The sequence below is a fragment of the Leuciscus leuciscus genome (assembly GCF_965113295.1).
Source record: "Leuciscus leuciscus genome assembly, chromosome: 12".
Taxonomy (NCBI): Eukaryota; Metazoa; Chordata; class Actinopteri; order Cypriniformes; family Leuciscidae; genus Leuciscus; species Leuciscus leuciscus.
In genome coordinates, this window is record NC_138736.1 from 12,462,700 (window position 1) to 12,488,933 (window position 26,234).

At 41.5% G+C, this 26,234-nt stretch overlaps 1 long non-coding RNA gene across 1 annotated transcript; it reads right to left on the bottom strand.

The window, feature by feature from the left end:
• Positions 1–6,938: 6,938 nt before the first annotated feature.
• Positions 6,939–23,138, bottom strand: LOC309510521. The gene is made up of 3 exons (XR_014210385.1): positions 20,022–23,138; positions 19,704–19,749; positions 6,939–7,186 (listed from the first exon to the last, which is right to left on the bottom strand). It is a non-coding gene; the product is annotated as an uncharacterized lncRNA (long non-coding RNA).
• Positions 23,139–26,234: the final 3,096 nt, after the last annotated feature.

Below are 26,234 nucleotides of genomic sequence, written 5' to 3' on the forward strand. Positions count from 1 at the left end.
GAGAGGCCTGGTGAGGCCTACTACCTGATAATCACCATATGTGAGAATTCGCCTTCAAAGAGGCCTAGTGAGGCCTACTACCTGATAACCACCCTATGTGGAAACTCGCCTTCAGGGAGGCCTGAAGAGGCCTACCTGATAGCAAGCTAAACAACTGGTTGCTATGAACCCTGAATCCGGGTGTCAGGCCCAGGGTGGCCTGCTAAGGGCCAGTCCTGGGGCTCAGTCTTGGAGCGGCCTGTTAAAGCCGACCTCCTGAAAGTATTCTTATGTAAGAAACGAACTGCCACGAACCAGAGAGGCTGGGGACTGAGCTACATGGTGGCCTGATAAGGCCAACCGCCTGACAGTGGTCAAACCTATTCGGCTAATCGTAATTGGGGCTCGCCTCCAGAGAGGCCCACTGAATCCAATTGTCTGACTGGCCAGTGAAATAACATTCGAGCACCACTGATGGGGTTCAGGGTCAGGAAGGCCTGCTAAGGTCAGAGCCTGACCATCAACATTGTGCCGGGGAGTCCTTATTGAAGGCCTAACCCTAGGTCTTTACTACTCATGCCTCTGCACCAGCCCTGGTGAGGGCCAGCCTGTAAGCATAGATCTGCCTGAGGGCTCGGAGGAGCCACAGCCTCAAGACAGAGATGTCTCATTTGAGGGCTGCAAAAAATGCTCAGCCTGTATGATAATCCAAACAGAGCTCAGGGGAGTGATGTACTCAGGACCAAACAATGTTGGACAGCCCCGTGGGCTGGACATACGATTTTTTTTTGTCTTTGGGAGGAGACAAACTACTCTACCCTGAGGTGGCTAATAGCCCAAGGGCTAACAGAGATGTGTCTCAGATATAAAACAAGCGGCAGCATAAAGCACTTCCATTCTTTCTAGAATGACGTTCTGCCACTTAACGCTCCGCTAACATTTCATTTATGTGAATGAGCAGCGGCCTAAAAAACTCTCATCATGAGAGGAAGCCTAAGCTATTAACATAGTTCCTTACAACTAGAATGAGTGGTGGCACACCCCGTGAAAACACAACTGGGAAGCCATCACATAATCACAAAAGACGGCCATATAATTGGTGCTTCTTTATATCGTTCTAGACACCTAACAGGGGAACTTCAGGGCCCTAATATCCAAGTTTACCTTACCTTAATGTACAATAACATTACCCCATAACTCTACACAGGGAACAAAAGGTCTGTAAATAAAAACACTTTAGTGTTAGTTGAACACAAAAAAATTTTCTTAGAGAAGACTCACCTGCGGCTTGCGGAGAGAAGACTCACCAGACGGTTCTCTATGAACATACACTCTATGGTCTACACTTTACATGCCTGAAAGAGGCACTCTCACTAACCAAGCCGAGGCGGGCCATCAGAACATCGTTCTCATCATGGGCCCAGCCCCAGGCCTGATGTAAGAAAGGCCTGGGGACTCGGGAAAAGTGAAGAGGGCTAAGATGTAACACACTCTCCGGGAAGATTCCTTAGATTCCTCCACCTTCCTCAGATCCCTCTTCTTTTGGGAGTCACGCCTCTTATGCGACCTGCTCCTCCATGAAGGCGGTGCACGAGAGGTGACACTGGCTCTCTGGCCCTGTCTACGGTCCTCGGACCAATCAGGCCAGGCCCTCCCGCCTGGCTGGGCGTGGATCCGGATCTCAGCAGTATACAAGTCCTGAAAGCAGCTTAGGGCACCTTCGCCTCCCTGAACTTTCCAACCACTGTCTCCACCAAGGTGCCAAAAAGTTCAGAGGGAGAAACCGTCGAGTCGAGGAGAAAGGCCTTCTCTTTCTCCCGATGTCAACCAGGTTTAACCACAGATGCCTCTCCGTGGCCACTATCGCCGCCATCGACCGAAATCCGTGTCGACGTCCGCCTAGACACGAGATAGTTCACAAATGTCTCGTCAATAGGCAGCATCGACACGTACCCATGCTCTCCGATCCCCTCAACATCAGCGAAACTAGCCCACTGATGTCGGTGGATCCGAGCAGAGTATGGGTTCTTCCATGCCCTCTCGATCTCCGTGTGAAGATCAGGAAGAAATTGAAGGCTTGCCTGAGCTGGTGATCTATGGCCGGGGAGAAACCGATCGTCAAGCCTGCCGCAAACGGTCTTTCCCCTAACGTGCCGCCACAGCAGCTGCAACATCAATAACATCCACCAGCTCAGCATACACGGAGCAGAGTGGCTGAGAGGGCTCAGGATCTACCTGATTATCACCCTCATCATCCATCTCCTGCTAGTCCTGAAGAGCACTCGCTGCAGGAACAGTTGGAGAATAGTCTTCATTATCCACCTGCAACTCACCTTTGTCAGCCGCCGAATAGTCTGAGAGGTTTACACTTCTCTCAAGGTGATCGGCGAGATCCTTCTGGGAACCCCATGATGCAAGTCGCCTCTCTGCCTCAGCACGAGCGAGACCTGAACCACGAGGTCCAGATGCTGAGCCCTCCTCACTCGAGAAGAGGGCCAGACGAAAGCGGAGCGTTCTCAAAGAAAAAATGCTCACAGTTTGCACAGACTGCTCCATCAAGAACCGCCTGTGCGAGCTCTTCACCCTGACAGAAAACGCACAGTTCATGTGTGTCACCTGGCTTCAAATATCTTGGGCACGGGTCAGCACACTTCTGAAAACAATCAGATTTTTGTGCGTTTCATTTTTAAATGTATCTTACCGTAATCCTTCAGCGTTTAAAAACAGTTTGCAAGGTGCCCTTTTATACTTCCAGGTAGCATGCTAATGATTCATGGGCTGTCTCTGGTCAATCTGATTGCCGTGATTTGATTATGATTTCAGACACCTGTCACGCCTGAAGCGTTCCCCATAGCGTAATTTCAACGTAGTGCGAGTTCTCTTTCGAAACTTTTTTTGGCCGTTTAAGAATGTTTAGATATTTGTACTGGAAAACAAGACAAAAATACAAAGGAAGAAAAATTTTTTTTGCAGTGTATAATATATATATATATATATATATATATATATATATATATATATATATATATATATATATGCAAACAGCGTGTTTTCTGCCCATTGTCCTTAATATATAAACCAGACATTGCAGATCACTTTTAGCCAGCATAGACAGGCTTAAGAACAACACTAAATTGACTCTCCCGTTTTCATGAAATAAAACACACCGACCGTCATTCCTGTCATTATTTCCCTTTTTGGTGCAGTTTGAGATTGAAACACCATGGTTACCCTATTGTAGAGTGTTCTTTCTTAAACACCCATTTCCACTGAGAGATTGCATTTCAGACTTCAAAATTTCTTCTACATAGATTCCATTTAACTTAGAATTGTTTCTATACATACACTTATTCGTGTGAGGATAGAAACATTATGTGTTGAGTTTTCTCAATGATGGCACTCAGCCTGATGCAAAGGTCTTTATAGGAAGTAGGAATCAAATAATGTTTCTCCTACAAACAAAAAACATCACTTTATTTCCCCTCAAATCAATCGCTGACTCTTTCACAGCTTCCCTTTTCTCTCATCATACTATCCCTCCCCTTTGCCCATTTCCTATTTATTTTCTTGTCATTGAGTGACTAATTTGTTAGCTGCTACATTTGGAAAAGAGTCAGTGGTTTTTAGCAATATTGCTAACTGTGTGAGTTTTGTTTCAGATTGCATCAGTTTTCTTTAAGTATAGCTATAACTAGCGCTAATAAATCCAAAGCTCCAATGTATTCATTTTAGATAGAATCAGTTACTTTTAAACAAGTAAATATTGCTAACAGAGAGTTTAGTGTCTGTTAAATTTGCTAAATATTGCTAGCAGTGTGATTTTGAACTCTACCTCTACCTCTACCTCTACCTCTACCTGAGTTGCTAACCATTTGAGTTTAGTTCTGGATAGCAAACACTTTCTTGCTAGCATTGAGTCCCTTCTGGAGTGCTCTTGGGAACAGTTTAGCCCTGAATAACATTTTCTTTTAAAGTAATGCTAGCATTGTGAGTTCTATTTGGAGGGCTCTTGTGAAACGGGTGAGGGAATCGATAGGTCATAGGTTATCTCTAGGGAACACAAGGCCTAATGGAATTCTAATGACACATCTCAAGCTCATTGGTCAATAGCCACAATGCACACTCAGGCAAACGCAGCTATACGTCAATAGCGCTCCAAAATGTAAAATCCTGGATAAAACCCATAAACACCCTTAAGGTGGACAAAGAGTGAATAAAACTCGTCTGTTTGAGGATGACAGTGTTAAGCTAAGTTTGATTTTTGGCTCTGAGGTCCTTTCATAGATGTTGACGGTGATTGAGCACTGCGAGCACACTGTCTAAGTGACTGCAGGACTATAGAGCCGTATTGATGAGAATTGGAGTGAAAAGAACTTGCTGGAGGTTAGTGTTCACTTTAGTGGCCAGCTGAGCACATCCCTGCTACCGGCATGTTTGAAGGACGCAAATGTGCTTGATAAATCTCTCCTTTTGTGAGAGAGCTGACACAATGTGCCAACACACAGATAATGAAGAGTCGTTTGAGGAGCCAATTAGATTCAGCTCTGCATCACTTGATTATTACTGGAGGAGGTTTCTGTTTATGGATATCCAGACACGGGTTTGATCAACACAAAAGTCATATGGGATAGATTGGAATGGCAGATCTTCATCTTGGGAGATAACTCATTACCCTTCCTTTGAATCGCTGTGGCCTGACACTCTCTTCATCTTTTACATCTCTTGTTTTTTTGTGATATAAATTAAAAACAGGAGGCCACAAGGGCGGAGAGAAATCAGGGAGGAAGTCAATCTGCTGGCCATGAGAACTCAGTTATCCAACACTAACACTGTCATAGACATAACCTCAAAAACAGTTTGGACTCTTAAGTCACTTAAAACTACATTAACTTTTTTCTTGAAAAGTGTGCTTGTGCACACTTGTATCATTATTATTACTACTATTTAAAAAAATTACTTTAAATATACCTTTTTTGCATCACAACTTTAATTCAGCAGACAAAAAGGTTTTGCACTACTTATAGCAGTTTTGTAATGAAAAATATAATTATGCCAAACTACTTAATAAGGTATTCTTTTTTAATCAGTCTTTTTTTCTTTATTTATGCCCCCCATTTCTCCACATTTCTTTAACATAATAAAGTCATACAAGTTTTTTAATTATTTATGAGGGTGAGTATGACAGAATATATATATATAAACCTGTATGACAATTTTGAGAATTGTTTTAGTGTTTTTTATTTTATTTTATTTTATTTTATTTTTTATACATAATGGAAAACTGTTTGGTTACCAACATTCTTCAAAATAATAAGTTGCATTCCACAGAAGAAAAATAATCTTGGAACAACATTAGGTTAGTAAATGATCACAGAATTTTCATTTTCAGGTACACTAAATTAATAGCATTTTTTTGTGTATTTTTAACACATTAACAGCTAGGACAAAAATCCCACTTGCTTTGATATTTTGTTAGTCATGCAAAGACATTCAAGTCACCCTTATTTATATAGCGCTTTAATACAGATTGTTTCAAAGAAGCTTTACAATAATAAACAGTAATGATCAATGATGGAACAATATTACATTCAGCTGAAAACAATATCTAAAAATAAGACAACCGTGTAATTGTTCCGCTGAAGTCAGTTCAGTGTTGATTCAGTTCAGTTCAATGACTGTGTAAAGTTCATCAATTATGAAAATTTGTTCAATTCATCTACTGTATAAATCAGCTGTGGAGAAAACAGTGATAGTATAATCCATTACTGTCAGTGCATTCAAGTCAATAATATTGCTGAATATTAAGTATCCCCAACTAATCAAGCCAAAAGGAACCTAAATGCCATCAGTGACATAAAAAATAAAATAAAAAAAACAACGAAATAAATAAATAAAACCTTTGGGAGAAATTAATATCATTCAGAATATTTCATTCAGTTCCTTCTGCTTGAAGATATGGAGTCAACATTGGAATATGGATCATTTGTGCAGTCATAAGTATCCAGGATCCATTGTACCCACACATAAAGTAGCCTATATACTTTAGTATACAGTAAAATTAGTCTGTGAAGACCAGAATTAGGTTATATCATAGTGCGTGTGTGTTTGTTTGAGAAAGTCATCCATGTTGCATCTGCACGTTGGCCTCACCATCTGCACAGCACATGCAGATAAATCTCACAAATTGGACTTTTTGGCAAACAGTGTTGGTGGTGGGTAGAGAGTGTGTGTGTTGTGCGAATAAGTCTGTTTTTGCTTAATTTGAATATTAATTCATTATGTGTCGAGTGAATGTGTAGGTCTAGTGTCCACGTCCCAAGAGAAACAATGTTTTGTTTCCTCAAATTCTACCCTTCTTTCAGGTGAGCCAACCACTCGCACCGTGTGATCACAGTATTTTGATGTGATTTTTAACTAGCACATTGTAATTCCATGAACAAAATGTGGTATTTACATAAACAGGCAAAAGAAAAGCAACCACCAATTTTGTTCCCATTATGTCAAAATATTCTCAGTGGCCTTATGCAACATCATAACATCACAGCCTTTTGAAGATTAGCTTTGCTTCAAAGCCCGCTCTTTTTCTGGCCTATTTCTTCCAGACACGGTCTTAATTAATATCTATTTCTATGCCTGGGCTTAAACGTGCATTAAGGGCAGCCAAGAATTCATCTCCTTTAATCTGTGCAAGGAACTGCGAGGAACCTTTTATGTCGTTTTTGTTTTCATCTGTCTCTCTTGGAGAGACTAGAATGGTATTTTTGAAGTTGGCTGCCGTTCCCAACTGGAGGGCTTCATAAAGCGTGTTTCTAGACACTTTGGTCTGTTTGCTGGCGTGTGACGGTACATTCAGAAGGACCTGAAAAAAGGTGAAGATTTGATTTCCAGCGCTGCCACAGTCTGAGAGAGATATCTGAGGTGGAAGATGTTTTTCTGCCTTTGTTGTTGAGGAACAGGAAGATGTTAGGCTGTTGTAAACATGCAAATGTTTCAGAGGATGTGTGTTCGAGTGTGAGACGATGGGGAAAATATTAACACGTGCATACACACAGATTCTTGTCAGAAGTGTTTCATCCTTTTCTACTTCACGTACAGAAATACTTACTGTACTACAAGACTCAGCAGTGTGAGTAACACCAGCGCCGGTTCCCTCGAGGCGCAGCGTGAACACAGAGAGCCGTTTCGCTCTACCCGGAGGGTCTGTACACTATGGGGAAAGCAAACACATTTACAAACACTCCCTCTCAAACTCTTTAAGTGCATATTTGACCTGGGTTACAACACTTTCTCCCCCCTCCCTCACTCTGTGTCTCATCCACTGTTTTAAATAATGCATCTGCCTGCTAGAGAGAGGCCTATTATGGCCTGATTTCACCCAGGGGAGTTCAGAGAGCTGTGTGTGTGTGCATGTGTGTGTGTGTGTGTGTGTGTGTGTATGTGTATATGTGTGTGAGCGGCTGGCGGTGGATGTTGGTCTTTATAATCCTGTGAGACTGCCAGCTCTGTGTAGCTTTGTTTCTGAAAAATCTCTCTGAATGTTCAGGGACTTCTATTTGTGTGAATATGGTAAATATGTATTTTGTTTATCTATTTGTATGTGTGTGTGTGTGTGTGTGTGTGTGTGTGTGTGTGTGTGTGTGTTTGTGTACAACAACAACAACAGTGTATGTATTTTTTGCTGTGATAGGGACAAAATACTAAATTGTTTGAATAGCAACAGTTTGCATGCATGTACACTTGCGAAAAATAAGTAATTTTATTGAATGTGCACTTGTTGTGTACTTAAAATATAAAAAATATTAATACAATAAAAGAGTACACTTTCATGACTATTTCGTAAAAGTACACTTTGTAATAATGTCAAATTAAAAGTTGTACTTTAAAGTACATTTTTGTCGTGCAAATGAAAGAAGTACACTTATTTTGATGTGTTGACTAAGATATTAATGCTCTTGCACTAAGTGCTTGATTATAATTTTAGTGTAGTGTTTTAATATTACATTTAAAGTGAATATATTTTAAATGTACTAACCAACTTCACCATTACAAATGTGTAATTACAAATATATTGCAATCTACGACATAGAAGGTTCAATAGAAATTACATTGAAGTATATTTTATTGAACATACATGCTTATCAGTACATTGGGTAGAACACTATAACTATATTTCAAAGACAATAGAAGTAATTATGAAATTACAAATAAAGATGTACTTAAGACCTACTTAAAGGGATACTCCACTTTTTTTGGAAATAGAAAACTTGACTACACGATGTAACTACAGAAGAGTCAAGTTTTAAATAGGAAAAATATCGAAACTCTTTGGTCATTTTTTTGAGAGAGATGCTAATGGTCCTGTCCGATTCAATGATCTATGCTAAGCTATGCTAAAAGTGGTACCGCCAGACCCGGAGTTCGGCTGAATGGATTCGAAAACGGTAAGACTCAACTGTTTAACTCTGGGGGAGTTGTAAAATGAGCCTATTTCCAAAAAAAGTGGAGTATCCCTTTAAAGGTAGGGTAGGCCAGAGAGAGGCTAGCAATAGCAAGCTAGCTTTGAAAGCATGTGATCTCTCCCTTCAGAGTGTCTCCGAAGCCACGCATTCTTCAAAACACTTAAACGCAAACAGCAAAGTCTGCAAAGTGTCACGAGATGAGAGACAGAGTTAAATTACCTCATCTCTCAAAGCACATAACATTACAAAAATAATGAACATAGCTTCATGGAACACGCTGGTGTCTTGTGATGTCTGTGCGAGCAGGGTGCGCGGAGGTATGCAAATACATATGTTGACAGGCATATGTATGTCATACATATGTTTATGTACTGTATGACATCGAATGATTGGACGAATACTTTTTGGGTCCTGAGACTTCCACAAAAGATATATGTACATGTTACAGGGTTAGTTCACCCAAAAAGGAAAGTTCTGTCATTAATTCCTAACCCTCATGTCGTCCCGAACACGTGAGACTTTCGTTCATCTTCAGAACACAAATGAATATATTTTGAATAAAATCTGAGCGATTTCTGTCCCTTCATTGACAGCTACGCAACTACCACTTTGACACTTCAAAAAGTTCATAAAGTACGGTGGCTGAGAGAGCTCAGCACGCTGCAACTGGAGCACGTTTAGCACATTTCTGTATTTGGTTGCATTGTGAGTATTTGCAGCACGTGTTGTTTAATGTTCAAATACATTGGAATTATTAGAACCATTTAAATTACAGTGGGTTACCATTGTGGAGAAGAGTGGAGCATTTTGTTAGGCTGTGGACTGATTCAGTTATTTTCAACTGCTTTGGCTGAAGGAGCATGTCAATCTTAGCAATTAAGAAGTGAATATGTGCTACTGCTAGCAAATAGTTAGTTGTAAAAGTCTATCAATTTAAAAGTGTGTCACTAAAATAAATGAAATCTTAATGGATGAATTAATATATAAATAAGAATACCTGAATCATGTCAGGGAGCCTTTAAAAATTCACTTTGAGACTGCTTAAATGGGTCGCTTAAAATTACTTCATTCCATGATGTTGAAGTTACATGAACAAAATATGTTTGTTTAAGGTAACCCAGTTTTGTGGAACCTGTTGATATAAAAAAATTAATTAAGCCAACATATCATTTTTATTTTTTTTATGAAGAACCAATGAGGTTCATTCTCGTGTTACACAGCACATTTGAGCTTCTGCAAGAACCAACGAGGTTCATTCTCATGTTACGCAGCACGTTTGAGCTTCCGTAAGAACCAATGAGGTTCATTCTTGTGTGTTACGCAGCACCTTTGAGCTTCTGCAAGAACTAACGAGGTTCATTCTCGTGTTACGCAGCACGTTTGAGCTTCTGCAAGAACCAACGAGGTTCATTCTCGTGTTACGCAGCACGTTTGAGCTTCTGCAAGAACCAACGAGGTTCATTCTCGTGTTACGCAGCACGTTTGAGCTTCTGCAAGAACCAACGAGGTTCATTCTCGTGTTACGCAGCACGTTTGAGCTTCTGCAAGAACCAACGAGGTTCATTCTCGTGTTACGCAGCACGTTTGAGCTTCTGCAAGAACCAACGAGGTTCATTCTTGTGTTACGCAGCACGTTTGAGCTTCTGCAAGAAGCAATGAGGTTCATTCTCGTGTTACGCAGCACGTTTGAGCTTCTGCAAGAACCAATGAGGTTAATTCTCGTGTTACGCAGCACGTTTGAGCTTCTGCAAGAAGCAATGAGGTTCATTCTCGTGTTACGCAGCACGTTTGAGCTTCTGCAAGAACCAATGAGGTTAATTCTCGTGTTACGCAGCACATTTGAGCTTCCGTAAGAACCAATGAGGTTCATTCTTGTGTGTTACGCAGCACCTTTGAGCTTCTGCAAGAACTAACGAGGTTCATTCTCGTGTTATGCAGCTCGTTAGAGCTTCTGCAAGAACCAACGAGGTTCATTCTCGTGTTACGCAGCACGTTTGAGCTTCTGCAAGAACCAACGAGGTTCATTCTCGTGTTATGCAGCACGTTTGAGCTTCTGCAAGAACCAACGAAGTTCATTCTCGTGTTATGCAGCTCGTTAGAGCTTCTGCAAGAACCAATGAGGTTAATTCTCGTGTTACGCAGCACATTTGAGCTTCCGTAAGAACCAATGAGGTTCATTCTTGTGTGTTACGCAGCACCTTTGAGCTTCTGCAAGAACTAACGAGGTTCATTCTCGTGTTATGCAGCTCGTTAGAGCTTCTGCAAGAACCAACGAGGTTCATTCTCGTGTTATGCAGCTCGTTAGAGCTTCTGCAAGAACCAACGAGGTTCATTCTCGTGTTACGCAGCACGTTTGAGCTTCTGCAAGAACCAACGAGGTTCATTCTCGTGTTACGCAGCACGTTTGAGCTTCTGCAAGAACCAACGAGGTTCATTCTCGTGTTACGCAGCACGTTTGAGCTTCTGCAAGATCCAACGAGGTTCATTCTCGTGTTAAGGCCCTTTCACACTGGACGCGATTTTGACGCACGAATCATTCGCGCGATGGTTTTATTTTTCGATCAGCTGTTTGTGTAATGAGTGCTTCCACACCGAACGCGAATGCGCAGCGGCGAAAAAACGACTTTTATTTTATTCGCTTCGATGTCGATTTTTTTTTTTACTTTTGCGGCGACAGAATAGGCTTCAGCCAATCACATACTACAAGGACAACGATTTGAAAGACAATGTGTGGCGTAGCATTGCCAACCAACTCGGTTATCTTGACTGTGAGTTTGTTGTGTGATAGTTTTAGTCATATAGTCATGTGCTGTGTAGGCTAGCAGGCCAAACTACATTTGGGATAGAAAGCTAACACTATTATCGTCAAAGATAGAGACAGAGACCGTGTTTACTTTGAACACGTAACAAAATGTAGTGAGACTATTTAGGGCTGCTTTTAGTATACTATACATTCTTTGTGTGATATCTACAGTTTCTAGTCGAATGATTTTTAACTTACTTACTTCGTGTGTAACATGTAATGTGTAGTTACATTACAAAACGCCTCGGTTACGACTGTAACCTCGGTTCCCTGAAGAGGGAACGAGCGTTGCGTCGAAAAGCTGACGCTATGGGAACGCTTTGCGTGATGACGTCTTGAAGCACATGTAAAATCAGTCCAATGGTGTGGCGGAACGTCAGAGGCGGGTGACGTCACGTACCAGGAAGCTATAAAAGCCGGCCCGAAACAGAAAACGAAAGCTTCGTAAAGTCTGAAGTCGTGCTGACAGGCATGAAGGAGATATGGCAAGGCGACGCAACGCTCGTTCCCTCTTCAGGGAACCGAGGTTACAGTCGTAACCGAGGCGTTCCCTTTCAAGGGAACTCCCGTTACGTCGAAAAGCTGACGCTATGGGAACGTCTATACCAACGCCTCCATAGCTACAAATGTCTGTCCTGTGTGTAATCATGTGAGCAGCACTAAGAAGACAAAACATGAGACCCTAGAGTAGAGTCTAAATCCAGAGAGTAGAACCTGACGAAGGTGTGCGGTGAGGACCAGCCTGCCGCATCACAGACGTCCTGTAACGATACTCCTGATATAAGGGCCTTAGAGGCCGCCATACTCCTAGTAGAGAGCGACCGGACAGCCAAAGGAGAAGGCTGTCCAGCCGCCTCATAAGCCAGTGAGATAGTCTCAACCACCCACTTGCTCATCCTTTGCTTAGACACTGGACCTCCCTTGTTAGGGGAGCAAAAGTCACTTTTACGCCACAGGGCAGCTCTGTGGACATACGCGTCTAACGCCCGAACAGGGCAAAGCAAATTATTCGCCTCCTGGTCCGATTTCGAAAGGGAGGAGGACCTCCAAGTGCCACGAAGGAAACGAGATACCAAGGGGTCTTTCCCCACAGACATTCCACCCAAACGACTGTGGTAAGCACCTATGGCCGCCACATAGACCTTTAAAGTGGACGGGGTCAGACCTGCAGTGAACCGTTCCTGCAGGAACTCCAGCACTGTACCAATTGGGCAGTGGACTGGGTCCAACAGACGGTCACTACACCAAGAAGTGAATACTCTCCACTTCAGGGCATAAAGTTTCCTCGTGGAGGGAGCTCTGGACTGTAGAATGGTCTCAACAACCTCGGTTGAGAGACCTGACTCTATGAGCTGGGCCCCCTCAGAGGCCAAGCCCACAGGTTCCACAGTTCTGGCCGAGGGTGAAATATCGAGCCCTCTGCCTGGGACAGAAGGTCCCTCCTGACGGGTAACTCCAGAGGATGCCCGTCGAGGAGGGACACAATATCGGGAAACCATACTCTGCCCGGCCAGCGCGGGGCTATAAAAAGCAGGCAAACCCGGTCCCTGCGAACTCTTTCCAGAACTCCCGGGAGCAGAGCAACTGGGGGAAAGGCGTACAGACGTAGCCTCGGCCACGTCTGTACCATAGCATCCAGTCCCAGAGGAGCTGGATGCGTGAAGGAGAACCAAAGTGGACAGTGAGACGTCTCTCGAGACGCAAACAGATCCACTTATAATTTCCATATCAGCTCCACCACCTCGGGGGTGGAGCCACCATTCCCCGGGCCTCGGCCCCTGTCTCGACAGAGTGTCTGCTCCTATATTCTGGACCCCGGGGATGTAGGCTGCCTTGAGTGACAGCAACTTCCCCTGGGACCACAAGAGGATATGGCATGCCAGCGCAAACCCCCTTGATATAGGCGACTACCGACGTGTTGTCCGTATGTACTACACATGGTGTCCCCTGAGACCTGTGATAAAGCTCCTCAGAGCCCGGAAGACAGCTAACATCTCTAGGCTATAGAATGCCAGGAACGATGATGGTCTTCCCACAGACCTTGAGATGAGCGACCCTCAGGATCGCTCCCCAACCCGTGAGGGAAGCATCCGTCGTTAGCAGTTTGCGACGACAAGGAGCTCCCAGCACTGGGCCCTGGGACAGGAACCAAGGTTTCTTCCACATAACCAAGGCACGTAGGCATCACCGCGTGACCTTGATTGTGCGAAATGGGTTGCCCCTCGGGGAAAAACCCTCTGGTCCTGAGCCACCACTGCAGGGGCCTCATGTGCAGCAGTCCAAAAGGTATCCCGTTGGAAGCTGCTGCCATGAGACCCAACAGTCTCTGGAACTGTTTGACAGTGAGTAGCTGGCCTAGCTTTACACTTCTCACAGCTGCCAGGATGGAATCGAAGCGTGGCGATGACAGGCGCGCCTGCATCGACACTGAATCCCAAACCACGCCTAAAAAAGTGGTCCTCTAAAATGGAGAAAGCACACTCTTCTTGGCGTTCAGCCGTAACCCCAACTCTTTCATATGGGCGAGAACAACATCTCGATGTTGAACCGCCATCTAATGCGACTGAGCTAAAATCAACCAATCGTCGATGTAGTTCGTGATGCGAATACCCCGGAGGCGCAGAGGCGCCAGAGCTGCATCCACGCATTTGGTGAAAGTGCGGGGTGATAAAGCCAGGCCGAATGGAAGAACTCGATATTGGTATGCTTTGCCCCCGAAAGCAAACCTCAGGAACTTCCAATGACACGGACGGATGGAAATATGCGTCCTTGAGGTCTATCGTGACAAACCAGTCCTCGGACCTGATCTGTGGCACGATTTGTCTCAAGGTTAACATTTTGAACTTGAGCTGCATGTACTCGTACAGAACTCGAAGATCTAAAATGGGACGCAATCCCCCGTCCTTTTTTGGAACTATGAAGTACCGGTTGTAAAACCCGGTTTCCCTGTTGGAGGGGGGTACAAATTCTATGGCCCCTTTCTCTAACAGAGTGTTTACTTCCTGTTCCATAACCAGAACCTGCTCGGGGCCCACCACTGTGGGCAGGACCCCCATAAACCGCGGTGGGCGTTAATAGAATTGTATCTAATACCCTTTTTCCACGGTCTGCAGGACCCAACGAGAAACATTTGACAGTAGCTTCCACGCTGTCAAAGATTCTACTAGAGGTACCAGTCTCTCGAGACTGGTTTCTGGATTTTGTTGCTGTTGAGTAGTCGGTTCGTCGCCCTGCACCGGCAGGGAACGACCAAACAGACTGCTCCAGCACCCTCCTCAGAGGGGGCGGGCATCCCGAGGCCACTACGTTTCCGGGTGGACCTTGAGATATGTGCTCGCCGGAGACCGCTGCGCCCTGTAACACCGGAGGCGGCAGGGTTGGCAGAACGGTCCCCTGAGGGCACCGAAGAGAGACGGCACCGTATTTTTCTCCTGCTGTTGAGTAGTCGGTTCGTCGCCCTGTAACGGCGCACCGGCAGGGAACGACCAAACAGACTGCTCTAGCACCCTCCTCAGAGGGGGCGGGCATCCCGAGGCCACTACGTTTCCGGGTGGACCTTGAGATATGTGCTCGCCGGAGACCGCTGCGCCCTGTAACACCAGAGGTGGCAGGGTTGGCAGAACGGTCCCCTGAGGGCACCGAAGAGAGACGGGCACCGTGAAAAGAGGTGTTAACCGCTCTGCTTCGGGGGGACTACCCTCACTTGTCCTGAGCCCTCAGACATCAGGACTTTTTCCCAGCAGCCTTCTTGGCGGTAATAACGGTCCGCAGATCCGTTTTACCCCTCGAAGACTGCTGGGTTTGAGAGCGCCCTCCGTGTCCCCGAGATTTTTGTGGGGGAGCACGAGAGGACACACTCTGTTTTTGAGTGGCACGATGTTCAGCGCTCTTTTTAGAGTAGTGAGGCTGCTCCCGCTCAGCAGCCTCAATGAAAGAACGGCGGGGGAGAAGTTTTTGTAATGCAGCTGCCTGTTTAGCAGCTTCCTGAGATTTAGCTACCGCACTGTTTACTGCATCACCAAATAAACCAACAGTGGAAACCGGAGCATCTAAGAGAACGTGCTTTAATTTCTCTTTTATATCGCTCAAATTGAGCCACAGATGCCTCTCAGTGGCCACCAGGGCTGCCATAGACCGCCCGATTGATTTAGCGGTCTCCTTGGTGGCCCTGAGAGACAGATCTGTGGCTCTGCGTAGTTCAGCCACTGTGTCAGGACCAATTCCCCCGCCCTCCTCTAAATCCCCCAATAATTCTGCCTGATAGGCTTGCATAATAGACATCGTATGCAGACATGCTGCAGCTTGACCAGCGGCTGCATACGATTTATGAACCAGAGATGATGTGAATTTTACTGGCTTAGAGGGAAGTGAAGGAGCTTTCAGGGAAGATGCCGTTGCTGGAGAGAGATAGCTCGCAAGCGTCTCCTCCACCTTCGGCATCTCCCCATAACCATATTCTTTATATTTGTGAATGGAAGAATAGTGGGATGTTTGTGGTGCATACACTCTGTATGAAACCGGTTTTCCCCACGATTTCGACACCTCGGTGTGGAGATCGGGGAAAAACGGAAGGCTTCTTCGCTGAGGCTGTGTACGAGATGGCAGGAAGCGTTCGTCGAGCTTACTTTTCGAACGAACGTCCTGCCTATCCTCTGGCCACTCAATAGATAGTCTGTCAACTGCTCTAGTAATAACATCGAGCAGTTCCTCAAACGCATGAGACTGAGGTGGCGAATCCTCAGACTCAGCTTCAATACTCACAACATCCAACTCCTCAGAGCTGGACAGTTGCAGTATTGGTGCCTCTATCGGGGGGGAAGAAACCGCAATGCGTGCTTCCACACCCTGATGAGAGGCACTGGATCTGTCAGATTGATGCTGAGATAAGGCAGAGCCCGTCTCAACATCCACTGACAGATCCATTTGCGAACCCCAGGTCTGAGATCGCCGCCGAGCCTCAGCCGCGGCGGGACCCGAGCCCTGGGGAACGCGATCGGGATTGAACCGAGCCAAGCGGGATCGGAGCGTGCGCAATGGAAGCGCGTCGCAATGCACACAGTCACCACCCTCGAGTGCTGACTGGGCATGCTCCTCACCCAAACAAACAACACAAAGAGTGTGAGTATCACCTCCCGTTAAATAACGCGGGCAGGGATGGACACACACTCTAAACTGCTGCTTGCCCCCCATACTGAATATATATATATAATATAGACAGACAACACCAAATAACAAGGACAGATTCAACACAGAGCGCAACTGAAGACTCAGAAAGCTTTCGTTTTCTGTTTCGGGCCGGCTTTTATAGCTTCCTGGTACGTGACGTCACCCGCCTCTGACGTTCCGCCACACCATTGGACTGATTTTACATGTGCTTCAAGACGTCATCACGCAAAGCGTTCCCATAGCGTCAGCTTTTCGACGCAACGGGAGTTCCCTTGAAAGGGAACGCACTGTGTTTAGTTGAAGACGCAAAAAAAAAAAAAAAAAAAACTGTGCACATAAGCATACTCCCCTTCAGACTCTTTGTTCTGTAAGATTGGGTGCACCCAAAACCTTCTGTTCTGTCTTTTAAATAAAATGAAAAGCTCGTCTTCACTGGATGCTATGACTATGACTGGATGATGATGATGATGATGAAGTGTCCATGTTTTCTCAGCTGTCGGCGCGATTCGCGCGAAAGTTTGGGAATGTTGAAGCTCTCTGAGCGTCACAGACGTTGCAAATTCGCGTCGCGGCTGATGTGAATGGTTTTGATGCGAACTATTCGCACACGAACTATTCGCTTTTTCGTTTCGCTTTTTCGTTACGCATCCGGTGTGAAAGGGCCTTTATGCAGCTCGTTAGAGCTTCTGCAAGAACCAACGAGGTTCATTCTCGTGTTACGCAGCACGTTTGAGCTTCTGCAAGAACCAATGAGGTTCATTCTCGTGTTACGCAGCACGTTTGAGCTTCTGCAAGAACCAATGAGGTTAATTCTCGTGTTACGCAGCACATTTGAGCTTCTACAAGAAAGTTTGTTCTCTCACGTCAAGCAGGTTCGGTTGAGTTTCTGTTTATGTTCACTGATCAATATTTATATGTGAATAAAAGCCTAAATTCAATCTGTTCATCATATAAAGTGATCGTGTCTCTTCCGAAAATTTGGACTCACGCACTACATTTATATGGATTAGTTTTAATAGCTCTAAAATGGTTGCATAGCTGTCAATGGAGAGTACAGAACTGGCTCAGATTTTATTAAAAATACTTTCATTTGTGTTCTGAAGATGAACGAAAGTCTTAAGGGTTTGGAACAACACGAGCATGAGTAAATTATGATATAATTTTCATTATTTTGGGTGAACTATCCCTTTAAAATGTCTGGTTTTAGACTCTTTTTTTTGTTACTATATTACTGGTTTTATGCTGGTTTAAAACATTTCAATATATTCACAGTCCAGTTTTTATTTGCATACACCATAATTATAAAGAGCCAATATGCACCATGGTGGTGATAAGACTGGGACCCATTAGATAATCAGTTGCATTGTATTTGGTTATTTGGTTATACTTTGCTTCAGGGTTTGTGTGATGCCTCAGAAAAATGCTAAATTGGGCAATCAAATCATGTTAGAGCAGCGATTATGATAAATTTGAATTAAGTGCAAATTTAAAACAGCTCTTTTCCGTGGTGCTCAAGGAACCTGGAAATGTTACTGCCAAAGACTTGATTTTACTAGTAATTATTTGTATATTATACTGCTCATGTGCATTGTATAATAACATATACATGCAATATATGTTTTAAAATCAAGGCTTTAAAATTCTATAATTCTATAATGAATTAATTTTCATGGTATGGCCAATAATGGCAGGTATTATAATTATTCTATTCTATTTTGATTCAAATATTACCTTGTAAAGTATGTAAAATAGATATTTATTTTGAAAGAATAAAGATTACATTTAACAGTGTTATTAAATTATTATTATTGTTATTATTTTTTTACAGATCAACTTTAAGTATGAGTTAGGTAACTGCTAAGATCATCTAAATAAAAAAGAAATAGGAGTATGCAAAATTATCCAATATCAAACCATTATGATTATCTTAAAAAAAGGCTGATGATTGATGTGATAACTATATAATGCATCCCTGGGTCTTACAGAATGTTGTTAATATTCATAAAATACTGTATAGAGTACTGTTCAAAAGTTTGGGGTCAGTAATATATATATATATATATATATATATATATATATATATATATATATATATATATATATATATATATATATATATATATATATGTTTCTGAAGAGTCTCTTATGCTCACAAATGCTGAATTTATTCGTTAATAAATTAGTATTTTTTTAAATATCATTGCAATTTAAAATAACAGTTTTCTATTTGAATATATTTTAATTAATGTAATCTAATACTAAAATGGCAAAGCTGAATTTTCAGCATTATTACTCCAGTCTTCAGTGTCACATGATCCTTCAGAAATCATTCTAATATGCTGAGTTGCTGCTCAAGAAACATTTCTTATTATCATCACAGTTGAAAACGGTTGTGCTGCTTAATATTTTTGTGGAAACAGCAATACATTTTCAGGATTCTTTGATGAATAGAAAGCTTAAAATAACACTTTATTTGAAATAATCTTTGTAATCTTATAAATGTCACATTTGATCAAGTTAATGCATCCATGCTGATTGCAAAGATAAAGAATATTATTAACCCCAAACTTTTGAACTCTTGTGTCAGTTTCCAGTTTTACTGTATATAGGGTTGAGTTGAGTTCTGACTTAGAGTATGGAGTGATGTAAGAGGTGTATCATGTGTTGCGTTCGCTCACACTGCTTTCATTCATTCTGCTCTGTTGCACACTGATACGTATGAGCCTATGAAAGAGTGAGTAAGAGAATGAACGAGAGAGAAAATAGATGTTGCTCTGGCTTCATGTCACTGTCAGATGTAATGAAACATGGATATGAATCAAACGCACGGTCTCACACACGCACGTGTGCGAGATCCGCCCTGCCTTCATTAGGCTGTACATATTTACCCATGTAAAGAAGATTTGAATATGAAATTGAAAGAGTGTGCCCACTGAGGCATGTGTGTACACAAGGCAGCCACGTCCTAAAACTCATCTGTGTGTTCAGTCAGGTAGAGAGATGTTTTTCTCTTTTAAATTGCCACTTCTGCTGTTTTCCCATGATAATGACGACAAGAAAAAAAGCCAGAGAGCGATAGATACGGAGGAAAACACTGAGACATAAAGTGATGTGGAGAGGCACTGCCATCCAATAGAGTTTTAAATCTTGCATACTCATTTAAGCACAATTCACGCTTGGATTCCTCAACTGTTTGCGTGGCAGATATTAGAAATCTCGTCGGTCTCATGTAAGTGCTGGATTTTTTTGAGGGAAGGAGTGAATGTTATGCCGGATATTTCTGGATGATTACTTACTTCGTTAAATTCCCCCGTGCCACATGTCAGGTTTCTTGAGTGTTGTCTGGTGGCGGGAACATGAAAGTGAGATGATGTTACACGAGTGAAAGTGAGAAGACCACAAAATATAATGAATGCGCGAAATGGAGGAAGAAGCAAAGGTAAATGAGTCTTAGGAGAATGCGTGATACAAAATCGAAAGAATGAATCGGAGACAGAAAAAGAGTCAGACAGGGTGTAAAAGGCAGAGGTTTATGCAAATCATTATGCAAATGTGGGGCACTGCTGAGGTAAAATTGCCCTCTTTCCAATCAGAGAATCAAATCCATCACTAACCTGCTGCTAGAGAGGAACTGTACGGAGACCGGCGGAGGAATGGATGGATGGAGGAAAGCTAAATGACTGCCCCATACCCAGAGATAGTGGCTCCCTGCTGGGGGGATAACTGCAGGCTGGGGCCCGTCTCTCCTGGAGCTCTTTGTCTCTGAGACTCCCAATCAGCCAGACTTCAGTCTGCCATCGCCTCTGGAGGGCATTAATGACACCTGCTACACACACACACACACACACACTGTGATGCAAATCCCTCTTTTGGGTTCATGCTTCCCCTGTTGGTTTAAATTGAAATAGTAATAGCACTAAGAGATGGCTGGGCAAGCTTTTGTCTATGACATTATTTTGAATTTTAGGACGTTTTTACAACTAGTTCATTTGGAGCATTGGATTTAGAAACTACTACGTTTTCTCCCTTAATTCAGTTTTTGTAGGCATAAATGGAAATGGAAAACACATCCTGGAATGGTTTGCTTTTGGTAAGTACTGTATGCAATACTACCCAGCATACACGTGGATTTTAGGAGGCAATATTTGTGGGTTAAAAAGTAATTGAAATGTATAATTAAATACACCTTTTCCAATCATTTTTTTTTCTTTCTTTTTTCAGATACCTATAAAATATTATGGTGAATATTATGGCACAGCTGTTGTTCATCTATCTTGAATTTTGGACTAAATTAGAACTTAAATGGCATGCATATATAACTCAAATGAAATTGAATACAGAAAATGTAAAAATAAAATTGAAATCCAAATATGAACAAAAATGGACTATTATTGAGTATCATACAAATGTAAATAACATAAACATAACATAAAAAAAAAATATGGGCTTTATGGCTTATTCGTATTGGTCATATTTTAATGCGATTTAATTTTAAAGATTAATAAATGACTTGCATTTTGACTAATGAAAAGAACAGTTTGCTCACACATGACTTCTATTAACTAACTTTATTCCATTTTAAAATGTTGCCATGCGAAAGTGAAGTGATGGAATATTGGACTCTTTTGATTTGACCCGGTAAACATCCACCTAACAACCATCCCGACCAACCTAGCAACCACAGGAACCAACCATAATACCCTTTGTGACAAGCAACACTTACATTTTCCTTAGAAAATATCTAACTGCAGTTTTAAACACTGCATATTTTTCTCTGATCAGCAGCATACATGTTGCTAGTTTATTGATGCCATTAAACTATTAATAAACAATACTAATTGCTGTTGTGTTTACATTCCTTTAAATCCGCAAAGTGTTCGATGGATTCAAAGCAAGTTGCGTCTAATTAGCTCACAATCACTTTCTTCTACTTTCTTAGATAACACAGCAGTCAGTCCAAACATGAAGATGAAATGAAAATCCATTCCATCCCTCAAGATCAAAGGTACACCTTTCTAATCAAAGGAGATTAAAACTCGCAGTGTGTAATATGCATGTGTGGAAGTTTAAATTGGTATTTAGTTTGAGGCTGCGCATGCATGGTGAGTTTGTTAAGAGCGAGGGATGATTTGCCAGGTGGTTGTGCTGCTCTTTGCTCATTTGCAGATAAACCCTCAACTCAGAGGGTGAATATATTCACCAGCCCCTCTGAAAAAAAATCCCCTAGGAGTCCGGGCCAAACCGTACACGCTTCCGCTCCTTCCAAACTTGTTTACCTGCTACTGATTTGCCTCTGGAGAGGAAGAGGGCTCGGTGTGCCACGCTCTCCCTCCGTGCCCGCTCCCCCAGCCAAGTCATTTATTTGGCCATTTACCCACTGCTTGCCAACACGTCTCTCAGAAACCAAGAACGACTGCGGGGAGGATGCGTAGGGGGAGGTCCCGGGGCGTTCGTTAGCCAAGACACCCAAAGAGAGCGCAAAGGGCTGCGAAAGTTGAATGCTAAAGTAGAACACATGCACATGCCCATTTGAAAAGAGATTGCATCTTTTTTTCAGAGTGAATGAAGAAGCGATTTTGTGAAGAGCGAGGCTGAGAAGAAGACTGCAAGTGATTTTTGGAGGGGCAAGTGTGGGTTTGGCTAGCTCCGCACCGTATCCAGCTGCTCCCACGTCCCAACGCTGCCATGCGGCGTTCCAGCGGCTCACATTGTCAGGAGTTTCACAGATGGTCATTGAGGCTGATATGTGCGCCGCAATAGCCAGCGAAGCAACCTTTCCTTCTCTGTTCTTCACCCAAAAAAAGATCATAAGATTACGCTAGGAGGCAGTGATTTTGCAATTCACAATTGTTTTCAACAGACGTGCCACTTCAAGTTATTGGCCTTTAACTATTTAGAGGCTCTTAACAAAAAAGCTCTTATATTCCCTAAGCCAGGGGGTTTTCAAGCTGGGCTCGCAGCAGGCCACAAGGGGGTGTGCAAAAGTAGTTCATTATTCAAAGTTAATCTTGAAAACAATCATTTTGTTTATTTATTTATTTGTTTGTTTGTTTATTTTACAAAATATATTTTTAGGGCTGCCCACACTTAAGATAATAACGCAATTATATTTTTAAACTTTTTAAATTCACCAAATTTGGTGATGTTATTAGTATTTCTTGTATTATTTATTTCTGCTGTCTAAAGACATGGTTCATCGTGAAATCATGAGATTAATTGCAATTATTCTGACAGCACTAGTAGGAGGCCAAAAATTATTAAAATATTGTTAATTTTAGTCACACTGCATGAAACTTAATATTTAGCTTTGTTTGAAAATATAAAGGCCATTTTGGAAACAGCATTGTTTCTTTGTAACATCACACAATATGTTTATATAGGTGTCCATATTGTTTAACTCTTTCCCTGCCATTGGCTGAAATTTCTGGCTTTCTGTGTTTTCACTGTTATGCGGTAAGGGGTGCTATTACGCATCATTTGAAAGAGTACTGATCAAAACACAGGCGAAGAAGAATCAGAAACAAGCGATTGCATGTAAGCAGATGCACATGTAAAATAACGCGATCATCAACATTAAACATAGAGTAAATCAAAACTGCCTAACGTTACTGAATGAAATGTCGACCCAGGAAGAGCTATATGACTATCCAAGCTTTGGGGGTGTTGATGGACTCGATCTACTCCATCTATGTTTTGATCATCTTTCTGAATCTCATCCAGATGAAGTCTTTAAAAAATATATAAAAAAAATAAATAAAAAAATTCTACGTTTTTTGTTCAAAATGTCATTGCCAACATTCAAATATTGATAAAAAAGGAATGCATGAAGCTAAAATAAAGCGCTTGTTGTTGTTGTTGTTCAAAAGCAGAGGGTCTGTTATTTATTTTGATATATTTCATATTCAGATATTCATACACCAAAATATTCTGAGGCTCATGAAACTTCTGAAAATTATCAAAAATAAAATGATCTAAACCTAACCTTAACCCATGTAGTTACCTTGTATTACTCAATATTTTCGTCAGTAAGTACACTGTAAGTACGTTGAAAGTACACATGCCGTAAAATAAAGTCCAACCAATATGTTTAATGTAATGATTTTAGTTACAGTTCCTGTTCACCAAATCTGATAATGCTATTTGTTTGTTTGTTTGTTATTTATTTATGCTTTTTAAAGACTGGTTAGAAATCATGAGATTAATTGCAGTTAGTTTTATTTTTTGATGACAGCATCAGTCTTTAATTGAAAGGAGGAAAGTATTGTTAATAATTTCAGTTTCACTGTCAACTTAACAGTTTGTTTTGTTAGAAATTATAAAGGTCATATTTCATTTTGGAAACAACCTATTGTCTTTGTAACATCACGCAATATTTTTATATAGCTGCCTATTTTTAAGGAAGGAGTCTTTGGCCTCAAAAAGGTTAATTTATTTATTTATTTTTATTGTGTTAACTTAAATATTTCATTTAAAAATGTTACTACTAAACATTCAAGAAATCATATTTGCACAATACCACCACCATAGAAATTGCATTGTGTTGGATTGCACAGTATTGTGTAAGTTCTGTGTAACTCTTGCTTTGCGTCTACAATGCATTTGACACATTGACAAGCCCTCAGTTTTGATTCCTCAGCATTGAATATACGTTAGTAGTACAGTGCTTGCACTGAGACAGTGACTGTGATGTCAGGTTAGGTTTGTTACATGGGCTTTTGTCTGCTTTTCCCCCAACTCCATTTAAAGGGCATTAAGTCAGACTAGCTTTACAGTTGATGGTTTCTGGCCCCGCGATGCATATATGTATATATGTCATATCTGTCTCTTGGATGTTGTAAGTTTCTGCTAGTGACAGTCAAGTGTCAGCCGTTAAACCCCAAAGGTCTTTTATAGCCAAGCCAACAGCCAGCGTCCTACTCTGTTCTGTCACAAAGTCTTTTATTTTTCCTGATATTTCTTGCTTTTTCAGAAATGCATGACAAACTACAGTAACACTTTTTCAGAAATGCATGACAAACTACAGTATATCTGCTTTATTTAATATTTCAAATAGCATGTTCGTCCTTGGAAATATAAAGCGAATGTTAGATTGCTGTAACTGAAAAGGTCTCTTAGCAAATTGGCATCTGTAATGCAACTTGTCCTCTATTTTCAGAGATTTATTTTAACGTGTGTCTCTTTGAAATCATCATTTAGAGCGACATTTGCCTATGAACAACAGAATCAGCTGCGGCTCTCATAAGCGTTAATGGAAAAGCTAATGACAGCAGAACATATGTTCACACATCAACTCTCCCTCTATCACTCCTTTCTATCTCTCATTTGACTCACCACTGCTTTTAATTCCCAAAATGAGAGCTTGTTTTCCTAGTATTCAACTGCCATCGTTAATTGGAAAATTATTTTCTTCAGGTCTCCTGTTTGTGTCTCTGGGCTTTTAAAAGAGATCTCTACATTGAAAAATTAGGCAAATGGACTTGCCAGAAAAATTATATTTTTTCCCCATGCATTTAAACATAAAGACCCTTCACACTGAAGGAGAGATTCATTAGCACAATGTTGCAAAAGCTTGTTAGTGAGGCTCCTAAATGAAGATGGCTAATATAGTCAATGTGTGTTTGGTTATTACTTCTTATGAGGGCTGAGCTATTAGAGCTTTCAATGTCCTCACAATTATGCCACCCTTATTTCTGCATGCACACAAACACATTACACGCTCAGGATGTGGGATATTTATATCTCGAGAAATGTAGTGAGACGTTCTGCTGCTTAAAATGCTGCTATACTAATAGATAATTATTTTTTTGTTAAGACCAATACGACGAAGAAACGACAGCATTGAGTCACAGTCTGTCGGTTAGACACCATGGTGAAATGGCAATTGAAAGAAATTTAAATGCACTAAAAATGCACGCATTTACTTAATTTAGCCTATTATTAAAGACATTAAAGGAATAGGGCACCCCAAAATCTTAATTTCGTACCAAACCCGTATGACTTTCTTTCATCAGTCAACCACAAAAGTAAATGTTTAGCGCAATGTTCACACTGCTCTTTTCCATATAGTGGAAGTGAATGGTGACCAGGTACTGTGAAAAAAAAAAAAAATCGAAAAAAAAATTAAACCATAACTGAAAAATTAACATACTGTAACTGGGAAAAACTTAAATAAACCTGTAACATTGCTAACATGGAAGCAGATGAAAACAATGTAGAGGACCCAAGTGCAGTGTATTATCATGGTGATAAATCCAAAAATATAAACCATCAGATAATCCAAAGCATGAAACATAATCTAGAAACTTGATAAAATTGTTTATTAATCATTTACTTACACTTTCTAAGTGATCTTATGAACCACTGACAACTCCTAAATAACTGGTTTGTAAATAATGCAATACTTCATTTAGAAATGATAAATTATCATTAATAAAGTTTGAAAAAACAATTAATAAACACAGTATAGATATGCTTATAAATAAATCATGTATAGCTGTATTTATAAACTACTTTTTAATGTATATTAATGATTTGTAAATGATGCATTAGCTGTTTACTAATGCTTAACTAATGATTAATAGCGTGCAGTTATTATAAAGTGTTACTAAAAACTCTGCAGACCTATACTACACACTACATGAAAGGTAGTATTCGAAAAAGCATAATTGCGACACTTTAAGGTGTATTTTTGGAGCTTCCTAGCCCTTGGTCACCATTCACTTATTAAATGATAAAAGAGAAGCATGAACTTAGAACAAAACATCATGTTTTGTTTTCCATGAAGAAAACCCATCAAAAATAAATACTTCTCTTTTGAGTGAACTATC